This window comes from Camelus dromedarius, chromosome 20 (genome assembly GCF_036321535.1).
Source record: "Camelus dromedarius isolate mCamDro1 chromosome 20, mCamDro1.pat, whole genome shotgun sequence".
NCBI classification, from domain to species: Eukaryota; Metazoa; Chordata; class Mammalia; order Artiodactyla; family Camelidae; genus Camelus; species Camelus dromedarius.
The window spans coordinates 37,809,257-37,826,797 of record NC_087455.1 but is presented as its reverse complement, the minus strand read 5'-3'; the positions used below and the strand labels follow the sequence as shown (position 1 = coordinate 37,826,797).

Sequence of the window (17,541 nt, the reverse complement as noted above, 5' to 3'; positions counted from 1 at the left end):
TGAGTGGAAATTCCACCCACACCTACAGAGATTGGCTTCTGATTTCTGATGCTGTTGCAAAACTGCATCCCACTTTCTTTATTTTCACAGGTAGTTTAGTGAAGTTAGTTCTGACTACACAGGACAGTCAGAAGCTACTTTCAACTGGAGAGAGTTTCACTTTTGGAACCAAAGCAAATACTGGACATCCATTAATAAATGATTCACTTTCAAATGAGTTACACACAATGCAAATGATCTTATTTTTTAAAGCGAACTGCATTTATAGTAGGACAACAGCATTTTACAAAAAGCACTTCCCCCCATTTCTTATGTTCTCTCCTGGGCTTAAGGATGCTCTTTCCATTTTGTTGAAAACTCAGGGAAGAAAATCACCACTGATACTGAAACGAGATTTATAATAAAACAGAGCAGGTATAAGTTTTGACACATTCAATTGCAGACACATTTCTCTTTCCCTGTGTCTGAACTTTAATCAGGATCCTTTGTTGTGCAGTGAAAGATGAGTGAAGCCCACTCAGCTGTAAGCATGTGCACATCCAAAGCCTTCATAATATTAGTTAAAACCAATGTGCTGCTTTTTAAATTACTGCTCATGGTACAAAACAAGGGACGGCTCATTTAGGAACGGATCTATATTGGAAAGGGATTGGTAGATGACAGAGCAGTACATCAGGCTGCCTGGTGTAAGATCATCAGGGCTGTGCCGCGCTGGTTCAGGGCTATCAGTCTGGTTTGCCTCCAGCTGGCTGGGAGGCGAGGTAGCAGGTGAACCTTCCATGAACAGCACTCCTGCCGGCGCGGCACAGGGGCTGCTACCTGGACACAGGGCATCACGCACATCTGTAACAGACAATTGAGGAGACGCACCTCCGCCTGGCGTGTATTGATCACGTGCAGCAAAGTTTGGGCTGCAGTGTGAGGGTCCTTTTCTTTATGCTTTTATGCTGTAGCTCCTGGATTTTAATGAGCAGACAGACGAAGATCTGTTCTGAGTGCGACACATAGATGCAAACATGCGGCTAGCTCTCCAGGAGAAATGCCTGTATGAGGAGGAGAAAAGGGGGTGCAGGAGAAAGTTCCACCTCAGGCAGGGCCAGCGTGGCCAGACCACGTGGGACCACCCAGGACATCTAAGTCTTGCTTTTCTCTCACACGTTCATATGACAGTGTACTGAAGACCACAAAACACTCCGTAAACTCACAAGCAATCACCACTGCAACACTGCAGGTGTGTCTACATCTGCCCCTGTTAACAAACACACCTTTTTGGATGGAGACCAGATGAGGCAGGCCCCAGATGCACTGAATTGTTTCAGATAAGCAGGTTATGCCACATTTTTACCTCTTTTGATTATTATTGTCTTAAATCAGTGACATCTGCTGTAGGGAATAATGTTACTAAGCTGGTAGACTGTGCCTTGGAGGATGGTGTGCTGTTGAGGACAGGAGGGGAGAGGGGGCGCTGGAGGCAGCCCCAGGCCCACGAGGGTCAGTGGATGATGAAGGTGCTGTCTTCAGTGACAGCTGCTCTCCTTTCCTGTCCAGCCCCTGGGGAGGCGGCCCAGTGGGCGGTGCCTGCATCCCTTTCTGGGGGATGCTTACCTGTGTAGGAGCCCGCCCTCCACCCTGGTCCTTACAGGCTGCGCTCACCAACAAGCAGATTGATTCTGGTCACCACTGACATAGGCTTGACTGGCACACCTCCTGTTCTTTTTACATTTTAATGATCACGTGCTCTTTATTTTATTTTATTTTTTTGGCTAATCATTTGGCTGATCAAATAGCTTGATGTTGATTCATGGTCAACATCAAAAGTAATTTTTAAAAAGTTAAGGCAGTAAGATCAGGTATTTGAGCAAAACAGAAAAATAATGAACTCCTTAAAGAAGATTTTATAATATATACATACACACAGAACATTTGGAATGTCTATGGAAAACATCAACATGGTATATTTCACAATTTTATATTAATTAAGCAGTGAAATGCAACAAATACTTATAGCAGCCTTGATAAAACAGGTAAATGAATATCAGCAAATAGAACACAGGAATAAAAATATAGCATTGTTCCTACTTTAAGGACAAAGGAACTTTGCTTAATACGTAATATAAAATGTAAAAGTTAAATGTATGTGTTAATTAAGATTTGATTAACTAGTTAAAAACAAGATTCTTTGTTGTTCAAAAAACTCATCAAAAGATGCATTTAAATGTTGATCTCTTCAAATGCATGTGGCTAATTCATGTGAAATGGGGGTTCTTTCTCTGTCTCTTTCTCTTTGTCCCAACTGTCCATATTTAATTTCTCATTCATTCTCCCTCCCTCTCTCTCTCTAGCTTAGATGCCTGGTTGTCTCTTTTCTTGCACGTATGCAATTTATCTCTTCCTTCCAATTCATCTGAGACCTTACTTCAGGAAATGAGTAACTATCTAAATGATTGGCCTGTCACCCCAACCTGTGGTGGAACGGGTTGGACCCAATGCCCACGCAGTGATAAAATGCTGCCTTATCTTTTTATAAGAAATACTTTCACAGGTAACAGGTGTTACTTTAGGATCTGTTCCAAGCAAAGGTAGACTATGAAAGTTACTAAGTCTTTATTAAAATTTGATGGGAAAGCACTTTCATTTAGCTGAGTTTACATGGCAGAAAACAAAAAGAAAAGAATAGATGGTTGACGCCATCACATTTATAATAAATCTGGGAATAAAACACCAGACACAATGAAAGGCATAATTTTGCCAGTCAAAAGGAATTACTAAAACAACAAATTTAAAACTATTGAAGGCAGTTAAATTAGGTGATTTGCATAAGATTTCTTTGGAAAAGTAATGACCTGTCATCCAACATTCAGGAAGAGCCAACCACCAGTGAAACACTGTAGCAGTGTGGTCGTCTGTGGGGCTTAGAGGCTAGTGAAATTTCCACCATGAAAAAGATAATACCCTATGTACACTTACAACAATCTGCTCAACTATGAAAACAAAAATGTTCTCAGTACAAACCTCTAGAAATGTTAGGTAAACTTCTAAGTAAAACTACTTTATTGCAGTGCTGATGTTACAAAAAATAAAGCCACAAGAAAGAAATGAAAATCAAACCATCAGCATGAAAGATGGTGCTGGGACCCAGGATGGAGGGAGTGGTGGGGGACAAGATGGTGGAGGTGGAGGTGGTGATGATGGAGGTGGTGAAGATGGTGGAGGTGGTGATGATGGAGGTGGTGGAGGTGGTGATGAGGACAGTGGTGAAGGTGGTGGTGGTGGTGATGAGGATAGTGGTAGAGGTGGATAAGGTGATGATGGTGTTGATGGAGGTGGTGATGAGGGTGGAGGCACTTCTTACGTAGGCTTCACTGTCTGTGAAGACACAGAAGATGAAGTCTTCAGCCTGCTTAGATGGACAGTTGGAAATGGGGCAATGCCTTTTGCCAGAACCCTTGAAAAGTTGTAACTTTATTAAAAGTTTTGACCAGAAAAAAACATAGCAGTTGACTCAGAGAAACCAAAAGGACGTTTTATGCCTATTCCAGGCTGTAGGTGAACATCAAAGAAGCAGTGCTCCCAAGAATCTGAAACCATGGACCTGCATTTCCCATGGGTTAAGTGTTTGCATTTATTCTACTCACCAAGTGGAGAAAAATTTATGATCATTGATGCTGGACTAGTAAAAACCTCATATGATCAAACAAAAATACCTTTCTGAGGTACATTTGCACAGTTCAGACTATACATAATTGGGACAGAAAAAGCAATCCCCTTCAAAGATGAAAACAGTGAAAACTGAAAAACTCCCTGGAAACCAATATATTGCAATAAGAGCCTACAGGCACACCCGACACGTACACTGCTAGTGCAGAGACTTAATGGATTTTTGTACATAGATCTTTTATTCCACAACCTTACCAAGATGACTCGTCAGTTCCGTGCTTTGTGGTTGGCTCCCCCGAACCCTCTATCTAGATGGTCACACTGTCCTCGAGTTTTCACCTCAGTGTTTCCCTGGATGCTTTTATTTTACTATTTTTTTCCTTGCCTGAAGTCTCCACTATGATTTTCAAAAGAAGTGATGGGGATGGAATTCTCTTCCGAATCAAGTTATTTTAAATGTCTCTTCTGTGTATTACTCTATCATTTAGACTGTTTTTATGGATTTTTGTTGGTGGTTGTGGTGGTGGTGGTGGTGTTTCTGGGATCTTGTTGCATTATATTGGCTTCTAGAGAGTTCTTCTCCCAGCCAGTGTCACCACACAGACACCCAAGAAGACCTGTCCAATCTGAGCCCAGAGCTCATGTAGAAACATTACAATGGGCAGAATGGCAGTGAGGAATCTGTAAAAACAGCAATCATCCGACATACCGAAATTTCTGGGCTATAGGTAAACAATAATTACTAAGAAAACTGGGGACTTAAGTACAAACATTACTAAAAGAAAGAAAATGAATTAGCTTAGTAACCAAACTGAGAAGTTGAAATGGTAACAGAGTAAACCCAGAAGGATAAAAGAAATGACTAACCTAAGAACAGAAAATGATCCAGTGGGGAAGAACGATAAGATTGAGAGGATCGACCTCAGGAAAACATGTTCTTTGAAGTAAGCAGCAAAATGGGCAGGCTTGTTTAAGTGAGAAAAGACACATGAAAACATATATATTTGGATTATAAGGAGTACCTAACAAGAGTGGGAAGTTTTGAAAATTATAAGAGCATATAACTCTATATCATTAATTAATTATATATATAAATATGTATTCTATATATAAAGTTCCTTATATATAGTAACATGTATAAAATTTATATGTATGTTTATATGTAAAGTTTTAATATATATACACTTTATAGATAAAAAACTTTATGTATACTATATATGGAACTTTTTATAGATATAAAACATCATACAACCATAATATCAATTCATATAATTTAATATATATATTTTAGAAAAAATGGACATTTACAAAACTGACTCTGATTTTTGACTAAAAGAAAATGAATTCTGATTTTCCGTATATTTAATCTATTTTATACTGGCATTTAAAAATTATTTTTAATGATTATTTAAATTATTTTTTGAAAAGAAAAGCAGAATTTCTTGCAGGAATGATGCTCAGGGTAAGTCATGGCAGTTGTCAGCCAAGGGAGGCTGACATGGGGTTCTAGGAGGTGAGCGGCCTCAAAATGAAAAAATGCACGAGGAGTTGCCATACCACTGGACAGACTTAAGCAGGAGACATGATGGGGTTAACAACACTTTATTCTATTGCCACAGGGAGGTGCACGCCTATGATGCACCTGTTCTGCTTTTAATCTGTTCTCTGTCAGCACATACGGAATGTGAATTTCTTTGTTTATTAGGCTTACAGAGTATCTCTAGTGCATGCATGCTTCTATTTCCTTTGTTATAAATCTTACATAATTGACGCATGTGTACAGCCATTATTTACTGCATACTGCAAACATGCTCTGATCGTGGCCTTGGGTCCCATGGCCTTAACTCATCTCAAGGCCAGCTCTCAGTGGTAATACCTCAGGTGAGCGTGGGGTGTCCTGGAAGGGCAGAAACTTCAGCCTTCATAGGGGGATTAGCACGTGGAAGGTGGGAGGGTGGAAAAACAGGACCTGAGTCCAGAAAGAAGGAATGTGGAGTCACATAAAAGCAGGGAGCTTTCGAGTAGTGTCAGGTAGTCTGCTCTAAAATGACTGCAGACTTGGTGGGATGTACCGAGACAGCAGGTGATGGAGATGACACCATATGCTTGGTCCTTTGTCCCCACTCCCATAAATCCTGTCATAAGAACAAGCATTGGTGGGGGGGGGCAGTACAGAGGCAGGGGGTTCGGAGGCACCAGCTATTATGTATAAAGTAAGCTGCAGAGATACATCATACAGCACTGGGGATACGACCATTATTTTATAACTGACCTTGTGAGTCGCTGTATTGTCCACTTGTGTCTTATATAATATTGTTCACCAACTATAAAAAAAAGAAGAAACATTAGACAGATTCCAACAAAGGGACATTGTAACAATGGCCCAATAAATTCTCAAATTTGGTTTAAAAACTTTGCTCTCTGGTGGACATCCAGTATGCCAGCTGCCAGCTGAAAATGAATTTTCCCAGCTTAGTTTTAAGCACCTTGAAAATGGGAGTTTTATCATGAAAGTCCTGACAGCCCCTGAAGGAGAGTGGTATGAATGCATTGCTATCATATATAACGTCAGCCCATATTCCAAATACTTTCTTTATGCACTGCGCTTTGCGCAAATAGGAAAAGAAAGTACTGCAGTGAATTATTGGGCAATTAATCATTTGACCATGAGGGATTCATTTAGTAATTAAAAACGCAAAAAGAGTAAATTGAAATAACCAGTGACTACTAAACCACGCCTTCTTGAGCATCAGCCGTGATGTAGTAAATCACGGTGTAACAACCTGAGTCACACCCGCCTGGACACCTGCGCGTCCAGGCTGCCTACAATGTGCCCAACTCTCTCATCCGCACAGGGCACCGTATGTCTAGACAGACACCTGTCTCCATTTAGATATTGATACCTGTGCAACGCTTGCTATCTGCCGACGTACTACTTTGGATTCTAAAAAAATAAAAACAGTCAAAGAAAATGAAAACTTGGAATGAGAAGGTAATTAATATAAAACTTAGCAGCGTACTGATGTTGCGTATTGGTAAAAAGCAGCGCGGTATCCTCACACTTTCCATCTTGTTCCTTGTACGGTGACGCTCACGCCTGGGCACTCACACTTGACACCTTCTTTTGATGCAGGTGAGCTCCTGGGAAGCTCACTGACCCGGCCACCCTTATTTGCATCCCCTCTTGGCTCCTTAAATCACCCGTTCTGAAAACTTAAATATGTTATCAGGCAGCATGGCCAAATAGAATGAGAAATCTACAATATTCAACGTGTTTTTGAAAATGTTCTCGTGAGGAATTTCGTGAGACAGTGCAGAGGGTCAAAGCCAGACAGAACTTATGTCTCTAGAAGATTCGGGTTGTCTTAGTTCCCTGACCCCGGTTCACGGGTCGGGGCGAGGGAAGCTGCCTCGCTTTGCCTGATGCTGCCCCAGCGGGATGCCCAAATCCACGCCGTGCTCCCCAGGAAAGAGGGGAGGGAGGGCAGCGCCGGGGGACTCGAGGCTCTCGGGGGGACGGGAAGGGCAGGGACAGAGGAAGGGTGAGGGGGGCCTGTCATTTAGCTCAACACTGAAATAAGAGAGGAGGGACTTGTGACAAGGGAGGCAGAGGTGGGCAAGGCGTCACCGCGTGGGGACAGCAGTGACACCCACCCACCCGAGGTTGTGGCTGCGTGGTTCCTGGGCCCCTCCTGCAGCCCCTCCTGGGACCTTCTCCTGGCGGAGGCGGGAGGCACACGTGCGGCCGGCAAGGGCGTCCCCGCTGGCGCTGGCGGAGCGCGGGGAGAGGGGTGGGGTGGGGGATCCGCGGTCCTGCTTCACTGCGTCCGAGCAGGCGCTGCTAGGCCAGTCTTGCCTCGTGCAGATCCCGCACGTGTGTGCCGAGTGCCTGCTGTGTGCCGGGCACTGTTTTCGGAGCTGGGAGTAGAGTGGCCCAAACGGACAGAGTCCTTGCCCTCCTGGTCATTTTGTTATAGGCGAGAGACAGACAACGAGCCTAGAGACAGAGGAGCGGGAGGAGGACAGATCAACCGATCAATCGATCGATAGAAGATACATAGGTTGACAGACAGATGATGAATCGATCTGGCCGATGAAAAGTTTTATAAGGTGATAACGCCAGTATTTCCTCACAAAGTCGTTAATTTTGCAAACAATTTTTTAAGTGATCTTAAGTATGCAGTAGAGTTGGGGCTTTCCTGGACTCAAAATCTAGCGAGCGTTGAGATGATAACTGTTGTGGGACAGAAGAGGGCGGACATCAGGGGCCCCTCAGAGTTGTCCATCTCCACAGCTGACTGCGCAGAATAAAACACCGACTGCCCACGACTTGTTGTGATGCTGTAATAAATACTCTAAGCAGAGTGAAAACAAAACAGAAGGTAGGTAGAGCCCAAAGAGGTGGTCATGGATGCAATATTTAACTCAAATTACTCAGCACATTTACATGGGGTCATTATTGCCCAGGCTGGACGGCAGCACAAAGCAGTATTTGCTTGGGGTTACATCCATGATTTCCCCCACACTTACAGTATGCACAGAGCTGCAGATATTTTAAAACTGTGAGATCGGGAAAGCATTAAATTATATGAACTAAACAATACCTTCATTTTAAAATATCTTTGGAGTGCATCATCAAAATATTTTTTAAAAAGTTAAAAATAACAAGGTAAAACACGGAAACAGTATAACACTAAAGAAATATTCTTATGTGTTTAAAGTTTGGAGTGTATGTGTTTATATTCTTTAAGAAGAAAACACAGAAAAATGTGCTTTCTTCCAGACCTGAAAACAGAACTAGTTCTCAAGACACTGGATTTAACAGTCATTGATCACGTTGGCAGATATATTACAAAAGTTTGAAGACACTAAACTTTTTAACATCCATGGAAGAAATCTGCCCAAGGGTCTTGAAAGGGTTAATATATCTCGTCAACCCTCCCCAACCTCAGAGGAGCAATTTACTCCTTTTCCTGCCATACCATTAGGCTCACAGTTTCCACTTTCATGTATTTTCAAATAGTCCCCAAAGGGGTGACTTAATAGATCTAAAAACACTAAAATTCAAACTTATGAAATGCCTTTTACGTATGTGTCCTCTTTACTCCCCCTAAACATTGCTTTTCACAAATACACTGTACATTTCCTCACCATCTAAATGTCTCTGAGCTCAGAAGCAACACAAATCAAAGTTAGAATTTCCAAGCCCATGCTGGTGTTCTGGGCAGTGCTGTTTTGAAACGCTGACGGTTTTTTTCCGAACTGTCAAGACTTGATCCCCATAATGGCCGTCAATCACTGGTCGCTGTTATTTATCAACTGTAATTTGACCAGTTGTGGTTTTATGCCCATTGGTGGCCAAGTATGACAATTTTGGCCATTTTCAACCAGCGATAACGTTTCAAAGTGCATATTTCAAATTTTTCTGTCAGTTGCAAACATGGTTTACTACAATAAGGTAGTTCTGTTTGCTGGCTTCTGAGAAAATTAATGTTATTTCTAGCATAATATAAAATACTCCCTTTATTAGCTTCAATTCAGTTCAATTCAATTCAATTCAATTCAACAAACACTGAGATTGAGAATCAGCTGAGTTTCAAATGCCCCATAAAGGGTCCCTGGGCACGGAGTGCTGGGTGGGCCTGGGATTAGTGCACACAATTTGATGAAAAGAGGAAGAAAAAACAGTCTCTTTAATTATATAGTATCAATATTGACTTTTTTATAATAAACATGACTTAGCAGAGAATGCCAGCAGCTTCTAAAAACCAGAAAGAAGAACAAAATTTAAAGTAAATACATTCAGTGTCTTGTGATAACCTAGAATGAAAAAGACTATGAAAATGAATATATGTATGTATACGTGTGACTGAAACATTATGCTGTTCACCAGAAATTGACACATTGTAACTGACTATACCTCAATAAAAAATAATAAACTCTATAGAAGTTAAAATTAGGAAACAACTCAACACAGGGGGACAGTTGAGTTGATTTTACTTCTCACAGCAGGTGCAGCTTTTGTTACTGTGTGACTATCTGTAAAACAAATTGACAAATGTTTATTGTTTGTTAAAATTGAAGCAGAAATTCATAATGTTCAAAACCAAGGCAGGCTGAAAACTGCTCTGTCTCTAGGCCCACATTTTTTTTTTCCTTTGATGACTAACCATGGAAAACTTGGCCTCCTCTTTGTGTTCCTGGGATTCTTTACCAGGAAAGATGGTGGAAATTAGCATTTATTGATCAGCTGTTGTGTTTTAGGTGCTGTGATAAACACCTCAGATACACGCTATTATGTTTAGCAAGAACTCTTGCATCGCCTTTTAAGTGGAATACTGTTCTCCCTAACTTTTATGATAAGAAAATTGAGATTCTGAATAGTCAAAAACACACAACTTTCCTTAGTACATGTCAGCGCTGATGTCTGAATCCAGATTCCAAAGACCAAGAGGGAGCAAAATAACTACACTTAGCTTAGTATAAAAGATTTAATATGTTCTTCATAGTATTGTGCCTTCAGTAATATACTTTTTACTAAGTCTTTAAAAAGGCAGAAAGACTTGATTAAATATTGACCTTAAAATATTTCCTTTTAGTGTTATAAAAATGTCAGTTATTGCCACTAATTTTAGAGCTGTGCTGTGAGGATTTATCCTTTGATTCCATGTTTATAATTCATCATATTTTCACTGTCATTCATCATACATCTTTACAGTTTAAAAAAAAAGATCAGAATATTCAGCAACACAAAAGGTTTAGGTTTTCTGATTTCACTTTGTCATTCACAGAGGATTCAGAAGTAGGTAAACAAAACAGAACAGAACAGTGTCAGGTCAGCGCTCCTCCTTGCTCATGCCATCTACATGCAGAGGGAGGCTTGGGGCAGTTTTCAAAACCAGGGCAGGCTGCTCACTAGAGACATGGATGGAAACTGCAGCACTTTGAACTTGTCCCTTGAGTTCCCTGGGGCTTGGTTCCAGGACCCACCACAGAGACCAAAATCCACAGATGCTCAGGTCCCACACTCAGCCCTCTGCATTCATGGTTCTGCATCCCTGGTTCAGCCAAAAGCAAATCGTAAACATACCATAGGCTTCAAGGTTTGTTGAGTCCAGAGATGAGAGAGTCAGGGGTACAGAGGGCCAGCTGCATTTACTTTGTTTCTTAGACAGTTTGAAAGACCTGCTTATCTTTCTCCCTCCTCGATCTTTTATAGCCACCACACCAACACCACCACCATCAGCAATGCCAACATCACCGCCAACACCACCATCGCCATAACGTTCATCTCCACCAAGACCACAGCCAACGCTCCCAGCGTCACCACCCCCACCAGGAACGCCAGCCCCGCCGGCCCCACCCTTGGACTCTGAGTAGCAGAGGGAGGACTTGACCCAATTCTAGAACTTTGTTCTGAACCCCTGTGCGTTTTCTCCCTTCTGCCGTCTTCTCTACGTAGCTCACACTCAGCTCGAGTTATGCCTGTATTTATTACACATTGCTGTGAATTTTTACTAACTACCTTTTAGTTATGTAGATAATGACATTATTTAGATAATGTCACTTAATCTGTTGGATTTGGTTTACATCTCTGCAAAATAAAGAGAAGTAACCTGTCTGTCTTTGCTCTAAAATCCAGATTTGTGCGTATCATGTGTCCCAGCAGTAACACCTGCTCTGTGAAGATCACAAATTTAAATTATCGGGTCCACTCTGATGTCCCCAGGCAAGTTTTAAACTATTTTTAAAGTACCTCTAAAGAATTATATTGCAGTAAAGCCATGGCCAATCTAATTAACTGATGAAAAATACACTGACATTTCAAAGTTGTGTTGTATACATGCCCATTTTTGTGATCTACAAAATTACAGATGTACATGGAGCCCCTTTTATAAGAAGACGGGGGAACCATTTTTTCTAAGCAGGTGTATCATCACGTGTCCCTTACAGATCATTTGTGCAAACACACACACACACACACATACATGCACCTGCTGGTGTCAAACCAAGGGTAGAGGGAGCTAAGGACTAGAGCTGTTCACACTTTAAAAGGCAGTCGTTGGTCTTGTCTCCCTAATTAGGCATGAGGACGGCACCTGCAGCTCTGTGAGGGGTGGCGGGAAGGACACACGTTACAGAACTTAGCCAGGACTTTAGATCTAAAGTAGATCCCAGCGTATGGCACGTGCGCGCCCGCTGAGTGTGCACAGGTAAGCTGTGTGTTTAGCTGAGGTCACGGGGATTGTGCCCTTTCATTTCCACCTCCGAAGAGCCCAGAGTACCCAGAGGGGCTGTTTACTAGTTATCTGCCCTCCCCAGCTGTCTTCAAAGATTGTGATTTAGATACAACTCTAATGCATGAGAGCAACTTGTCCCTGGAGCATTTTTCCAGAATATAAATTAAGTGATGTTATAACAGAAGCCCTCTCTTAGGCCAGCATAACGAATACAAACCATCATGTACTCCTGACCAAGGTCACAAGAGAATGAATTACTCTATTAACATCTCTTTTAAGTACCATTAATGATAACAAATGAAGAGATTTGATGCAATATTGATAATATTATTCATGCAAAAATAACACACTTTATCTTGTTAAAACAATTAAAATGTGTTTTGAGGGTATTTTATAGCACAAATATGATGCTGCAGGGTGCTTCTCGCATGTGACTGAGTGTATCAACATTAGCCAGTAATGCAGGTAACCTGGTACAAATCGAAAAGCTGATTCGTATGCTATGCTAACTCAGGGCCCTCTTAGGTACCACCCAAATGCTGCTTAAGACTGCCACCAGCTTTAGTGCTGATATTAGATTAAATGCAATCCTTTTGCTTATAATTCTTTCAAAGAAGTTACGTCTACCATTCTTCAGAGTAAACCCGCTTCAGCTGCTAGCAGCCTGTAATGTTGCGTGTGAAGCCTGGTACACTGCTCTTTGCTTCCCAGACATATTTAAGCTCTGTTGTCACTTGCAGATCATCTTACCCCAGGCATGTGAATCCATCAAAAAGCAAAGTTCGCCACTGTTTTTTGATAGTGACCTTCTCAGCACAATATTAAAATAACTTGGTGTGACTCAGAAACCTAGAATCACTCCCTGTAAACTCACTGTAAATGAACACAGCAGAGCCATTTTATAACAGTTTGCCATTCAGTGGATTAGAGTATTCTGTAAATAAATCATATTCACCATTAGAAAACTTCTAGCCCAAAGTACACTTGTTAATGGGTATGGCTTTTCCTTCAACGGCGATGAGACTTCCAATGCCACACAGCGGCGATGGCTGCATGACACCGTGCATGTACCAAATGCCATTGGTTTGGACACTTTAAAACAGTTAAAATGTCCAGTTCTATTTACGTGCATTTTATCGCCATGCAAACGTGTCTGAGGCTCGTGATTCAGCTGTAAGATCCAGAAGCCGTCTCCTCCCCCCGTTACCAGGACCCAGCCCATCACCAACATTTCACTTAAGGTTCCCACTTACAGGAGCTGAGTTAGGCAGCTCTTCCCGGCTTTCTGTGTGATACAGTCTCCTTCCCGGGGGTGTGCCTAACTCGTGTCAGATGACGTGTGAGCGCAGTGTTTCAGAGACTCTCCCTTCCACCCCTTCCCAACACTGTTCCCTTGACTCAACACAGTAGACACACACATTTTTAGATTCAGTCCCAAGGATGAAAATTGTCACAATCAACGTGTGCAGGCAAGGGATGAGTCTAAATGATTTCTCTCAATAAAGGTGAGTAAGAATACTGTTATGATTACATATTAAGAACAGAATTTGTATTATTCTTGGAGCAAGCCTTATATGATTTGGGAGAAACGATTATCTTTACAATCTCAAACACATTACGCTTGGGAAATTATATTTTAATTAAGACGACAGGGAAGCCGACTGAATCGCCACATCTACTCCATTTCCATCAGCTTTTTAATTATGCTTGGCATGGTCGTTTTGACTTGATCCCACATAAATTTTGCACATGCAAGTGAGCTGGATCTTCAACAGTGGGATCAGGTTCCACATTAGTGACAAAACACATATTTACATGAACGAGCCTCCTGACTGTGCGTAATTAGTTCTGGGACCAGAGCTAATGGGATCCTCAGAGTAAGGGCTTAAAGTATTAGTTTCTCATATTTATGATTAATGCTTTTCTTATCAGCCCAGAGCCCTGAATAGGATCATGTAAAGCATGTTGGGTTAAATCATTCCTTGTTACAAAATATAGACGTTACACCGCAGCGAAGCCCAGAGGAAAATCTTGACAGGTTGTCTCAACCTTCATCTGAGATAAGCCAAGTCAGAGCCAGGAATGCTGTTTTTTATTATTTATACTTTAAGTGGTCTCCTAAGATTTGACGCACTTGGAATATGCCCCTCCCATTAGCGGCAGGCGTGTCACTGCAAGATGTGCGTCTTAGCGCTGTGTTCAACTGCATGATTGGTTACCTCTCCTTGTTCATTTATTTGTGGATAAAGAGTCCTCATCAATCATATACAAATAATAAGTGTCAAAAAGCCATCAAGGGTTGACAGTGTGCAAATCTATGATTAGTTTTATGGGGTAATGGGATTCACATTTGGCATCAGGAAACTGTGCATGTCCCCTGGAGGGGGGCTTGCAAAATCGCCCTGTTAAGAGCCATCAAATTAGATTATGCCAAGAGGCTCCCAAACTTTCTCAGCTTATGGTGCCTCTCATGTCTCGGCAATTCTTTCGAAGTGCAGCTGGGCCGAAAGAAATGGTTAACCATTCAGTGTATTAGGTGGTTAGGCTCAGCAGCTCCATCAGTATTTCCATGCTAACAACTCTGTAGATGTTTGGAAATAAAATAAACATAATGCAAAGAACAAGCACAGATCTGATTCCATTCTTCAATAACAGCCAATACTAGCAGGGGGGATTTCTGCACCTGTTAGGCACAACACAGTTTCTCAGATCTTAGCATCAGCTCAGACACTACCACCCTCTTCTTATTTGCACGGATTTTCATGTGACACTTGCTCTCCAACACAACAACCACCGAAACCCAGCTACCCCCGAGCCTGGCATCACTGAGAAAAAACAGCACCATCCAACATGGGAACTCCGATTACCTCGTGCTTATGGTCTGTGTGGTGCGTGGCAGCTGCCATGGATATCTGTGTTATCCTCAAAAACTAAACATATCCCACAGGTCCCCGGGTGCCTTGGCACCTGCTGTGGGTCCTGCAGGGCTAACTCACCTCCGAGATGCCCTGAAGTTCTCAGGATACTCTGGGCATCACAACGTCCCCTTCGTCACTTATTGTGTGTCTGCTAAGGTGCGACACAAGGGGGCATCCACATGGACCCGCCTTCAGAGAACTCACAGGACTCTGTTAGTATGTGAACCACAGCTACTTAGGTGTAACACACAGTGGTCCTGTAAAAGTGAGCTGAGACAGTGTGAGCAGGGTGTGCACCTCAGAGTGGAGGGAAGCCTGCAGGTGTGGTGATGGTCCCAGTGGGCTCTAGAGATGGTGGACACTGACCATTGCTGGGTGATAAAGATGCTAACTGTCTAAAATGTTAAGTGTCTTAGATAAAAGAACACTGGAGCCAGGGAGGGCATGGAATTTCCTCATTGTCACACCAGCAAGGGGCTGACATGCTCAGCAAGGGGTCTCCCCCAAACTAAGGAGAACACAGCACACACAATGACCGGAACTGGGCACCCGCCTGGAAGGCAGGCACCAGCCACATGGGAATTGCACAGAGAAGACAGTCCTGTGTGTCTTCAGCATCCAACTTCTGCTATAATAAAGGAAATCCAAATTTACCTAAAAGAATGACTTTGTATGGGTTTAAGTTTCCAACGAAGCTGTTTTACAGGAAATATACAGTCTTGCTAAAGACAAGCAGAAACATCTGCTGTTGGTGAAACTGATGTAGGAATGGATCAAGATTTACAGAAGGGCATTTGGTAATAAATGTATTTCAAGACCTTAAAAATATGCTCACGCTTTAACCCAACAATTCCACTGCAAAACATTGTGAAATTTATCTACATTCATTTCCACCTCAGTATCACCTATAATCCTAAATTTTTAAAAGTTAAATGGAACACGGATGGTGTTTCCACGGGTCTGTTCATTGCACGGGCATTAAAATTTTTTAAGAGGGCTAAATATGCATAAAATATTCACAATGTAATGTTAACATAGCAAATAAAAGATAGAAACGATTTAACCTTGGATTTGTGACTAAAAATTGCCACTTATGCAGAAGTAAAAGGAGGTTCAAACCAAGATGCTAATTGTCCTCTTTACTTGTCAGCCCCAGGGTGACAGGGGTGTCCTGTGAATGTCTGAATGGTGGCTGAGGAACTGGAGACAGGGGTGTAGATGGCATGATGCTAAAGAGACGGTAGGACAGCTGAAGGGAGGGGAGCGGGAGGAAGAGGACCGGGGTTTGCTGCCTTGCGAGGAGTGTTGGCACCCGGTACCGGTGTCGTGAACTGCGGAGCCAGGAGGCAGGCTGGGGAGCCACATCCATCAAGGCCTGAGTAGTTATCCCTCCACCCGGCTCCTGAGTCACAGAGAAGAACAAATGGATTCTTGACGCCACTACAGGTCTGGCTCCTGAAATCTAAACATCCATTAGCAGAGTTAAAGGATCTGTAACCCACACTTCCAGCCCCTGACCACAAGGATAGAAGGGAGGCTTGGTCTGGATGAAGTCAGACTCAACCAGGACTGTATTCCACGTTGTCGCCGGAGCCCAGATGAGGACAGGGACCACGCAGGTGTATATTCACGCTGAGTATGAATAAATCTACTGGAGAGTAATTGATGACTGAATAAGACAGGGAAATCTGACGATTACCTCCAAAATTACAATGGAATCAAATTCCATGTTTAAATATTTCAATATTTTAAAATTTCAAAATGAAACCATATGAACACCAACAAAAAAGAATAACATTTACTTTTTAGAATAATGTCACCCATACATGAAAAAAATTGAGAAGAAGTTAAAGTTAAGTCAAGGCCGATTCCCCTAAGTCCCATCTGCAATGATCTCATTAGGTCAGGACGGAGAAAGGCTACATACGCACTAGGGGTTATTCTGTGAACTGTTACTGAAATATTCTCATTCTTAATATACAAACCAAGGCCCAGAGGTATTCCCGGGTTTCAAAAATAAGTATGCTTCACTCGTATCACGAGAGAACCAGCAACAAAAACTGCTGTCAACAACACACTTCCAGAAGATGATTTGATTTATTAAAATTATCTCTTTAAGAAGATAAAGGTGAATCTCCCCTCTGCATGCCACACTTTTCATGGTGGTTTGAGAGAGTGAAGAATCAGGAGTTAAGATATAAATAATCTCATCCTTCTTAAAACCCTTCTGCTCCCAGCACAGAGAGAGACAGAGAGAGGAAGAGAAACAGAGGGAGGGGGAGAGAGAGGGAGGGTAGGGCCCAACCACTTCCGTTTTAGAAAACAGGGTAGAAATTGTAATAAAAAGCAACACTCTTTTGACGGCTGGGAGCTGGGCTTGGGGCGGGGATTACGTGGAAGGGGCTGAGCACTGTTCAGGGCTGGCTGAGGCCGAGCTAGCTGGCATGATCTCCACCCGACAGGGAAGACGCACCAGACGCAACCTCACTCACCCATCCTGGGGGTACATCGTCCACAGAGGAAGCCCGGGAGAGCCCTCAGTCCTTGGAGGAGAGGAGAAAGGTCCGCGGGTGGGAGGGTGGATGCTGAAGGCCTCCTCTGCTTTAGTCCACCAACACCCAACACCCAACATTCTTCCTCCCTGGTGGGTCCACAGCTAAAGGTGCTTTGTGGGTTCGACCTGTACACGTCACGGAGTTGGGTGAGGCCGTGAATAAATCAGCAGT

The 17,541-nt window shown here is 42.6% G+C and overlaps 1 long non-coding RNA gene across 1 annotated transcript in view; it reads right to left on the bottom strand.

The window, feature by feature from the left end:
• Positions 1-239: 239 nt before the first annotated feature.
• LOC116148888 (uncharacterized) overlaps positions 240-17,541 on the bottom strand; it is a 65,999-nt gene continuing 48,697 nt past the window's right edge. The window contains exons 2-3 of the long non-coding RNA XR_004132459.2: positions 5,930-5,981; positions 240-1,043 (exon numbers count right to left, since the gene is read on the bottom strand). This is a non-coding gene — a long non-coding RNA (uncharacterized LOC116148888). The remainder of the gene's footprint in view (positions 1,044-5,929; positions 5,982-17,541) is intronic.